Source organism: Mastacembelus armatus, chromosome 16 (genome assembly GCF_900324485.2).
Source record: "Mastacembelus armatus chromosome 16, fMasArm1.2, whole genome shotgun sequence".
Lineage (NCBI taxonomy): Eukaryota > Metazoa > Chordata > Actinopteri > Synbranchiformes > Mastacembelidae > Mastacembelus > Mastacembelus armatus.
Window position 1 is genome coordinate 7,117,794 of NC_046648.1, and position 10,293 is coordinate 7,128,086.

Genomic DNA, 10,293 nt, shown 5'->3' on the forward strand with positions numbered 1-10,293 from the left:
CCACTAACTCATAACCTTTCCAGCCTTTATCCCAGTAGTTCAGAGCCTATGAACATCTTCTAAGTCTGTACCTGGACAATAGTGCTTGGCCAAAAGAACGTTCTAATCCCTCTAAGATGACTGTCTGAAGTGTTTGTGTGTGTAGGGGATTCCCTACTAGTGCTGCCTAAGATCCTGGTTTCCCTTGGGGATTAGCTCCCAGAGAGGATTTGCTTGTCCTCAGCTGCACTGCTGAGTTTAGGGTAAGCCCAGGGATGATAAACTGACACCAGGATATAGTTGTACCTGATCAGCCCATTTAAATCCAATGTTTGCACTGACTGGCAACGAATCGGTCCACCATTTGGTGTGTCTGCATCTCATTTTCTATTAAAGCAATAGACACATTCAAATCATTTTTGTTGCAGATTGCCTTTAATTAGCATCAAGAAGTTTCTGTTAAATCCTCAATCCATGACTGTCAAATTAGAAAGGTGTGCACAATAATATGAGTAGGTGACTGTGAAGGTTTGCTGTGTATTTTTAACTTCTGTGGAAAACAATGTTGCTTTTTTGGTCCATCATTGGTCCAGACTGAACTATCTGCAGATATTAGATGGACTGCCATGAAACTTTTTACACACATCATAGGACCCAGAAGATGAACCATAATGACTCTGAAGATCCCCTGACTTTACCTGTAGTGCCACTAACTTTTTACAGGGTATATACATTCACAAATGACAGATGACTATTGCTAATGACTGGAATTTTCCTGCAGCTCCACCATGAGGAGATATGTGTGGTTTTTGATTAAAATGTCTTAACAGCAATTGGATGGACACACACATTCATGTCCCAGGGCAAAGTTGGTGATCTTCTTGTAGCATCCTGATGTAATTGGTCCAGCTCTTTGGTTTATGGAGAAATATCTGCAAAACTCGCATTCGCACATTGTGTTTAGTGCTAATTGGCAAAGTTAGCATGCTAACATGCTAAAATAAGATGATTATACTTGCTAAACATCAGCCTGTTAACCTTCCCTGTGACAGCATTCACTGCATGTCACTGTGATCATAGTACCATGTATTAACAATTAACTTAGAGGAAATGTAGGGAAGTTAATGCATTAAATTAAAATCAAATCAGTGCAACCACTAGAGTGGTTTACAGCATGTCAAGGGCTGTAAGCTCTTATTTGAGGCAATGGTGGGTGCCAGTCTGGAAAAGCCAGAGAAATAGGCTGCAGAAGTAGGATGAACAGTGTTTAAGGGAGTCTAAGTGGTGGTAGAATATGAGGGTGAAGGTCAACTGGTAAAGGAACTAGAAAGTGAAGGGCTGCAAGGTAGAGGGATGTTTAAGACCAGAGCAGGGTAGGTTTCCCAAGGTGAGGGAGTGATTTGAACAGGAGAGCAAGGCTCCAGATAGCTCATCCATCTGTGTCTGTTTTAGGGGAGAGGCTGGGAGTGCTAAAGATGGATGAGGCATGCAGTGCTAAATCCTGCCTCGTCCAGTCAAACAACTGGGCCTGGTGATGAAATAATGTTTTGGCTATGTGCAGGGACGGCCTGACCCACACCCTTTTTTCTGGGAAAAGAGATGCGGGAGAATCACAGAGTTGGATCGGCGAGGGTCGATCAGTCAAAGAGCACCTGACATGTAGAGGAGAGATAACTACAGTTGCCAGTTGTACATCAGGAACTCACTTATCAAATTCACTACAATAATCTTAAACTCTGAGCACATCCAGGCTTTTGATCTGTTTCAATTAGCTTTGAATATTAACACATGTACAATGAAAACAAAAACATTCATTATTTTGGTGTATTTGCGTAGATTTGCTTGGCTTGTCTTGTCAAATTAACTCTGTTTTTGTGATGGAATTCATGTTGTGGAAAACAATGTTTGACAAGCGTGCATTCATCAAAGTAGTTTTTCAGTTTTTTTGAAACCTTTGACACGGTGTTGATAGTTAACCACATTTCATTCATCTAAACTGCCCCAGCATATACTGATAAGGAAGTAGTAAGGCTAAGTGAAAAGAGAGAGATTTAATAATAAAACGCAAGCACTGCATGTAAAGCGATAAGGTCAGCTGGGAAAGTGATTTTTTTTTTTTTTCTTTTTTTTTTCTGGTCACTGCACAATACCTCCTTGTTGATTCAGTCTTATTTTCCCCCTACATAATTTGCACCAGCATGAACGCAAACTTAATTTTTTCTCCAAGGGCATTGATGCTGGGAAATAATTTCCTCTCAAGGCAAGCGAACATCCCTGAGCAAAGCAAGCGTGTGTGTGTGTGAGTGAGAGGGAGAGAATGTGTGGTTATGAAAGTGTGATTATAAATGTGCATACAATGTGCAGGCATGCTTTTGTGTCAGCTTGAGTTTGTGTGGCTGCATGGGAGTGAGACTGTGTGTGAGACTATGTGGTAATTTCAACAATATGAAGCTTTTACCCGTGGAATTAAAACTATTGGCTTCAGGCGGCGCTTGTACTCCTAAGCGTTTTGACCAGGAGGCTCCAGACTGCTGCGATCGTCTTCCAGAGGATATTCTGTGGCCTCCACCGGCCTTTCTGCTTGTTGCTTTGGCTTCTCAGCTCCAGGATGTTTGGCAGAGGCCCACGGCCCGTGCACATGTCGAGGCTGCATCCTGTCTGCAAACTCCGTCACAGTGTAGGGCATGTGTCAAATCAGAGAGGGGCAAGTTATTGGCTCCAATAGACAGTTGTTCTTTCCAGCACAGGCTTCCCAAACCACAAATCTTGTTTCGGAGTGTCCTCTCAGCCAGAATGCACAGGCTTACCCCACACAAGGCCCAGGGTCTAATTACTAAAAGGAGGGAAAACCAGAATTGGCTACTGATTGAGCTTCCTGGGTGAATGTTAATAGCAACCGCAGAGGGATATTTTATACCCTGAGAGAGATGCAACAGAGACTGGAAGTATGTGGATGTAGGGGAGGCTTGGGGCTGTACAGACAAAACTTTACATAACTTTATGAATACAAACAAGCTCTGGCATGTTCTTTTAGTTCATATGCATTCATATGCGTCTCATCTGTTTCCAAACTGACATACTACTACCCAGGAAGGGGAAAAAACTATTTTGCTGCAATGCTGGAAACAAAGGAGTTCCACGGCACAGTGCCAAACCTCATTCCAACTGGGAACAATGGGACATATGTTCCTTCACATTAGAGCTTGGATTTTATATATGATGTGCAGCCAATAGTGGAATGTAACTGAGTTCTGAGGTATTGGCACTGTATTGGAGTATTTCCATAAACGCGACCTTTATACTACTATCTGACCTACCCCAATGTTGGCCCTTTTTTATTTAGCATGTGTCTGGCTACCGTAACTAGTTTTCAGATATTTAATCCAAAACATATAATCCACTAATAAAACCTTATGCATTTTGATAGTGGGCAGCACAGCTGTTAGCTCACTACAAGGAGGTTCTGACTTCGAGACTGCAGCCAAGAGTGAGGTCTTTCTGGTTGGAGTTTGCGGGTTCTTGTGTTTTCATGGGCTGTCTCCACCTTCTTCCTACAGTCCAATCACGTGGGTTGGTTGATTAGGGTTGGCTGGTGATTATAAATTGCCCAGGTATGAATGTGACTGTCTGTCTCCATTACAGCATGAAGAAAGTGAAAGCCTCATGATTTGAACAAAATGAAATGGTTACTTTGTGGACACAACAAAAACTGCATCTCCCATCAAATAAGTGGTGAGTGCATTTTCTTAACTAATGCTTGCCAAAGCAACAAAACTTTCCTGAAATCTGAAAATATTGCTTTAAGACAACCAGCCACGACGTTAAAAATGCTTCTTGCACATAATACGTATTTGCTTCTGTAAGTACATTTGGTATATTTGTGATGGGGTGTTTATAGGATACTGTGATACTGCTTATTCATACATCCATTATGTATACCCACTTATTACTAATTAGGGTCATGGGGATGTGCTGGAGTATCCCAGCTTCCTTTGGGTGAAAGGCAGGGGTACACCCTGGACAGGTCACCAGTCCATCACAGGGCCCTGGAATGGACTGGTGACCTGTCCAGTCTACTGGTGTCCTGTCCTGCTTCTTTATCAAAGCAAAATGTTTTGACACTTTGGGAAACTGGCAGTCATCTTTTATTTGTGTAATATACTAAAAAAGAAGTGCAAAAACATTTAGACAATTTACAGGGGTTATTTACCTGACTATTCCTTGGCTCTGAACATTTGCCAGGCAAAAAGTCCAAAAAATGACTTGTGGGAAAGAAACAGTCATTTTCAGTTTTTATGTGGTTTAAGCAAGTAGTGTATAATGTTCATTTTTGAGCTTTATAGGTGCTGGTAGGAGTTTGTTACCACTTGACAGTGAGGCTATCTGTTTCCCTGTTTCCAGTCTTTGTACTAAGTTGAGCTAATAGCCAAAAAGTGAATAAATGTATTTCCCAAATGTCAAAGTACTCCTTTAAATAAATATTCTAAGTACTTTTCCCACCTTTACATGCTCTTGACTCAGCATTCCTCTACCTGTTAGAGTTTGAGGCATGAGGCTCAGCTCCTCTGCTTAATTCCAAAGAATTCTGCTCTAACTACAATAGCATGTTTTCCTTTTTAGCTCTGAGTTGAACTATGGTCATGCATTGCTTCATTTATCAGTCGGCTGCTTCTTCTATCCTCATGGTAGCCATTTGTCTCCTCTGCTGGGTCTGGGATGGTTGGTCACTTTCCTCATCTATGATAAGTTGTAAACATGGAGGGGTTTAAAAACACAACGATCCCCATGTGAAAAGAACTGACTCAGCCTGGTGTTGTTTGAGATGTGTAAATTATGGCATCAGTGAAAGATTCAAGCCTCCATCTGCAGGACCTATTGACGCACAGTGTGGTCTGCTGACTCGCTTTGACTTTATTCACTTCCCCAATGCCGTTTCATTTTGCAACATAATAAGGTTACTGTATTACATCCTTTCTCACATATGTCCAGTCAAGACCAATCGTTCTCTTCATACTATATGAAGATATGACATGATATGTAATAGGCACGGTAACATACAGTCCACCCTTTGTTGTGGACAATAAGAGGGAGTTGTCAAGTAGCCGTTCGCGATGGATGGGATTGAACTCTACCGTGTTATTGCCACGTACAATTTAATGTGTGATCACGTACACACATAAGCACCAAAGGATACTCATGTCACACACCGACACACACACACACATTCTCATCAGTGTAAACTTGGCAGGCTTGCGATGCTACCATCTGCTTGTGGGGAGAGGGATATGGCAGGCGGATGACCACAAACAGCCAAGGTAATAGTGATGGGTTCCACTCAGTCTCTATCTACCAGACAGCAGTTTGGACTTTGTACAACATGGACCACGGCACAACGACAAAGTGCTTCTCCAGTTTGCTGGCAGCTGCTGTAACATTTCTCAGACATTTACGTAGTTTTGTGTAAACCAAACAGAATCTCTTATTCATACAGTTCATACCCATGAAAATCTTGCAACCAGTTGCTGCCAATATTTCCAGGTAGGGATGTTTTCATAAATGATAATTGGAAGAGAGTTCTCTGATTCTTTGCTCTTAGAGATGCATAAAGTAAGGAACAGAGGCACAGAAAAAAAAAACAGTGGACTAATAGAACAACAGAAAAACAAAATGAAAGGCCTCAGTTTATGAGTCGGATCCTCAACCAATATCGATTGGTTGAACTGAATATCAAATACATCTTGATATGCATAGAACCACTAATATCCATCTATTCATTATCATTACCTGCTTCCTATTTAGGGTCACAGGGATCAGCTGGAGCCCAGTAGACTCACTAATAATACTAACTTAAAGTTATTTAAATTTAGAGACTTTAGTCCAACATCGTGTTTCTTCTATCTAATATACAGTAGGTGTAAACTCTCACATGTAAATCAGGAAATTTCTTATATTAAATGACATAGTTGATGAGCTAAATTGCAGTTGTCCCTGTGACCTTCCCTCTGTATTAGTGTTGGCTGAAGTTATCAGGTTTGTCATCAGTTTCAGAGAGAGCCAAACCATAGAGTCTAATTTCACCACATGTTCCTTTTAGGTCAAAGTGATCTTTCACACAAAAACACAGACTGTAGGTGCTGCATGGACATTGAGGATTTCCACAGTTTGTCTGGTTGCAGTTGATTGCAACATGTTCCACATTGCAGATTGTATTGCACTTTGTGAAAAGCATTAAGCTTTTCAATCAATATCGGCTGTGATCTTGTTCATTTTTAATTATTCATCAGTTATGCATCCAAAGCGGCACAGAGAAGGAATAAATGCATAAAGCATGGAGGCAGACTAGAAATATACTTCACAAACTTGCTCATGGTCAAGTTGATACAGGGTATTATTTAAAGGACTGTAATTAATAATATAGTACCAGATTATAGTAACAGCATCCAATCACGTTTTTTTTTTTGTTTTTTTTTTATAACAAGAACATTTTGCTTCTTATGTGAGTAGGACTTTGAATGCAGGACTTTTAATTGTAATGGAGAATTTTTGCATTATTCTTTTGCTACCTGTCATGTCAGTTATATATCTGAGCATTTCTTCCACAATAAAATAAACTAAAACCAAAGACAGTGTAAAGACGATTTTTTTCAGGTAATCGACATGGGGCTGAGGCCTGATAGATAGGCTTCAGATAGAATTACTTAAATGTCAACAGACTGGATATTGTAGCTATGTATCAGTACATCCAGAGGAGTGTCAACAGCGGCGAACAGAAAGAGAAGATCAGGTTTTTCTTTAAGCTATCAAATTCTGCATGGTCTGATAAAGTTTACCTTCTCTTTAGCAACCGAGACACTTTAGTCCAGCTCAATAATCTCAGTTACTACTGCCTGCTCACATTAAGCTCACTGTGTTGTACAGCAATACAACACTAATACATATCGCGTGCTGAATGATAAAAACTTGTCAGAAGTGTAGGGTTACCTTTGTGGTGACTGCTTGTCAATAACTGCATTGTTTATAGCTCTGGAAACTTTCTGTAAGAATGTTCTCCTTCTTTGTTTTGCTGTGGTGGGTGAGATTCAGTCCAAGCTCGACATCGGTCCGGACCTCTTCACAGCCCTGATCAGACTACTTTTCCTCCCAGAGGTCTCAGAGAAAGGGATTATAAAAACCAAAATTATTAAGGTTCTTCAACTGAGAGCATTATTGTTTTGCCCATGTGCGTCAACTATCTTAGGGTTCTTCTTTCCTTATCAAGCATGTAAAAAGGTAGAGTAGAGAAGTCTGCCTGAATGCTTCATGGGCAAACTTCCTTGGACAAATTTCCTTTTTGTCTCTCAGGTCACAGTTAGAACAGATGGCAGCATGAGCCTGGATTGTAGGGTATCTGTTGGATAAACTGAATTGGCTTATTCTGTTGAAAGCTTAATTAGTGCAGGGGGGAATGAGAAAGAGTAGGATCGGTCGGTTTCACTCACAGAGCTGAAAGGCGTCACCTGCGAGATTGATGAGAAATAGTACAGATACTAGACCCCAGACACCACCATCGGTCGAACTGACAGCTCAAGCATTGGTTCTTGCAAAGTGTAGTGAAAAACGAAAGGTGCTCACTACATTCCACCCAATGCAATCCAACCACCATCGGTTAAGTGTGATTCAGGCATGTGATATACTATGGAATTATGTGTTACTACCGTATAATTGCTACCTATGGGACACTTTAACTTTTTGTCTCATGTTTTGCAGCTCTTTCTATGACCAGCAACAGTCACATAGTGATGACACATGGCGGTGCAAGCTGCTTTTGAAAGTTTCAGCAATACAGATTCCCTCATCTGTCAACAACTCTTGCCTATATATGTTGACTTTTTTCAAAATATGACCAATGTGGTCAACCACAGAGACCATCTCCAATCTCCAATCATGGAGGAAAAAGGAGAACGGAATAATATCGTGTAGTGGGGTGCATCCATTCTTCCTTTCAATACATTAGTGAATGGGCATCCTGATTACTTAGGGACTGTAAGTAAACTTAGCACTTTTTAAAGTAGAGAGGGTAGAGAAGATGGAAAAGATGATGTAGTAGCTTGAACTACACTGACATTTGTTCCTATGTAATGTATTTTCAGTGTTTTTAGACCATTGATGAGTAACTTGTCAGTCAAGTTGAGGACAAATATAAATAAATAATAATTAGAGGTTAATATTGTACTCATTGAGGTTTTATTTTAATCATTACTCCCTCCGATACACTAGTGGCAATCTGTTTTAAATGTTGAGTTTGCAGATTTATAATATGTCCCCTGGAACTGTGTGCGTGTCTACAGCTATCCCACGACATAACAGGCATGTTTGGTCTCCATGAGGAGGTCTGACACAAGCCTGAGTCACTTTCTGACCACACAGAGAAATCAGCTCAGCAATAAATCTGAAGGCTCAGTGCACTTTGATTTAGCACCAGTGCAACCTGAGGACATAGTATTCGTATAGTCTCAGGAAAAGCATTTCTCAGAATGAGACCATGGAGTCACAGTTTTTACTTGTTTTGTTGTTGTTGTTTTTGACCATAAGAGCACAGTATTAGTTTGTTTCTCCTTTATCTTCGACTATATCACCAATCGCTGCTTGACTAACAAAACCATAATCTACAATTAATGTCACATTTGCACACATTTATCACAATTTCTTTTGTTGAGACGTGTACTGTCTGTAAATGTCTCCCTGGCCTGTTTGCGCTTGTGTTTCATGTATGCATCCTCTGAACAAGCAGTGCACTTCAGTTCATTTTGGCAACAAACTGAGCCAAGTCAAAAAGTTATTTGAAGGCTAACTCCACTCACTTTCAGCTGACCTGCAAACCACCAGCCCAGATTGAAGTGGAGATCAGTCCAACTGAAGACCGTCCACACTTCACAGATTCGAGCCTCCACTACTTCAGCAATGAGTCAATGCAGGACGCTCCATCGATTCTGCCAACCACTGTGGTGAGCCCTGGGGAACAAGCAGCTACAGTTTTAGAAGAGCCACTCAAGGAAGACCAGTCATCCCCTAGTCCCTCCTGAACATTCAACGCTTTCTCGATAGCTCCTTAAGCAGGAGAGTTCATGACGGCCAACCTCAAATCCATTACAAGCCACAGAGTCGTTGTCCCAGACTTATTGCAGACATCATAACCAGTTATCCAAAATAAAACAACAATCAACTCTGCGTGACGTCAGTGTGCCCTCCCCAATGCTTTCATCCAGCAAAACTGAAACACTCATCTCTCAACAAGTGTACCCTATATATATTGACTTTTGTCAAAATTTATCCAGTGTGGTCAACCACACATACCATCTCCATCTCCAAGCATGGAGGGAAAAAAGAAAAAAAAATGATGGTGTGCATATACATTCTTCCTGATGATAGTGCATCCATTCTTCCTTTTAATACGTTAGTGAATGAAGGACTGTAAATAAACTTTATTTATTTAATACTTTTCAAAACAGTAGTTACAAAGTGGTTAAAGAAAGGAAATTGGGGAGATGGAAAAGATGATGTATTAATTTAAATTGTAACTTTAGATCATTTCAGATGATCAGTCAAACTGAGCTGACCTCAGAGCTCCAATGTCCCTCAGCCCCATGTCGATCACAACCATTACAGCAAACAAAAAACAATCCACCTCTGTGTGATTCTACCATGCACTGTCCAATACTTTTATACCTCAAAACTAACATCCATCTGTTATCTTCAACCAGTACCTATCTATACCTCTCAATCTATACCTACCTTAACCAGGGTCACGGGGATCTGCTGGAGCCTATCCCAGCTCTCTTTTGGATGAAAGGCAGGGGTACACCCTGGACAGGTCACCAGTCCATCACAGACCAGTAACATGTTACCACTATTCCTCATTTATCTTAATAGCCCTTTTTGTCTCTTGTAAATCTGATTATATTATTCACACTAGATTTACAACATTTCTCATTCACCTTAACAACCTCTTTCTGTAATCGGTACTGGCATCAGGATTTTCACCATCCTGTGTTCCAGATGACCCTGGTCTGTGCAGAATCGATTACTGGCCACACGATGCCTGCCAGTTGCTTTTCTGTCTGACTTGTTCCCGACTTACTCTGATGTCAAGCAAACTTATCATTGCAGTTGCAGTTTTTGGAGCCAGGCGCCACAGTTGTTCTCCACTGACTGCAAAGCCTCAGGGCATGATGGGAAACACCCAGGTCGCACCTGATCTAACAGCTGATTGATTTAGATGCTGGAACCACAACATGAAAGGAACATTTCATATTTTGTTTGTTTTAAGAGGTTTTG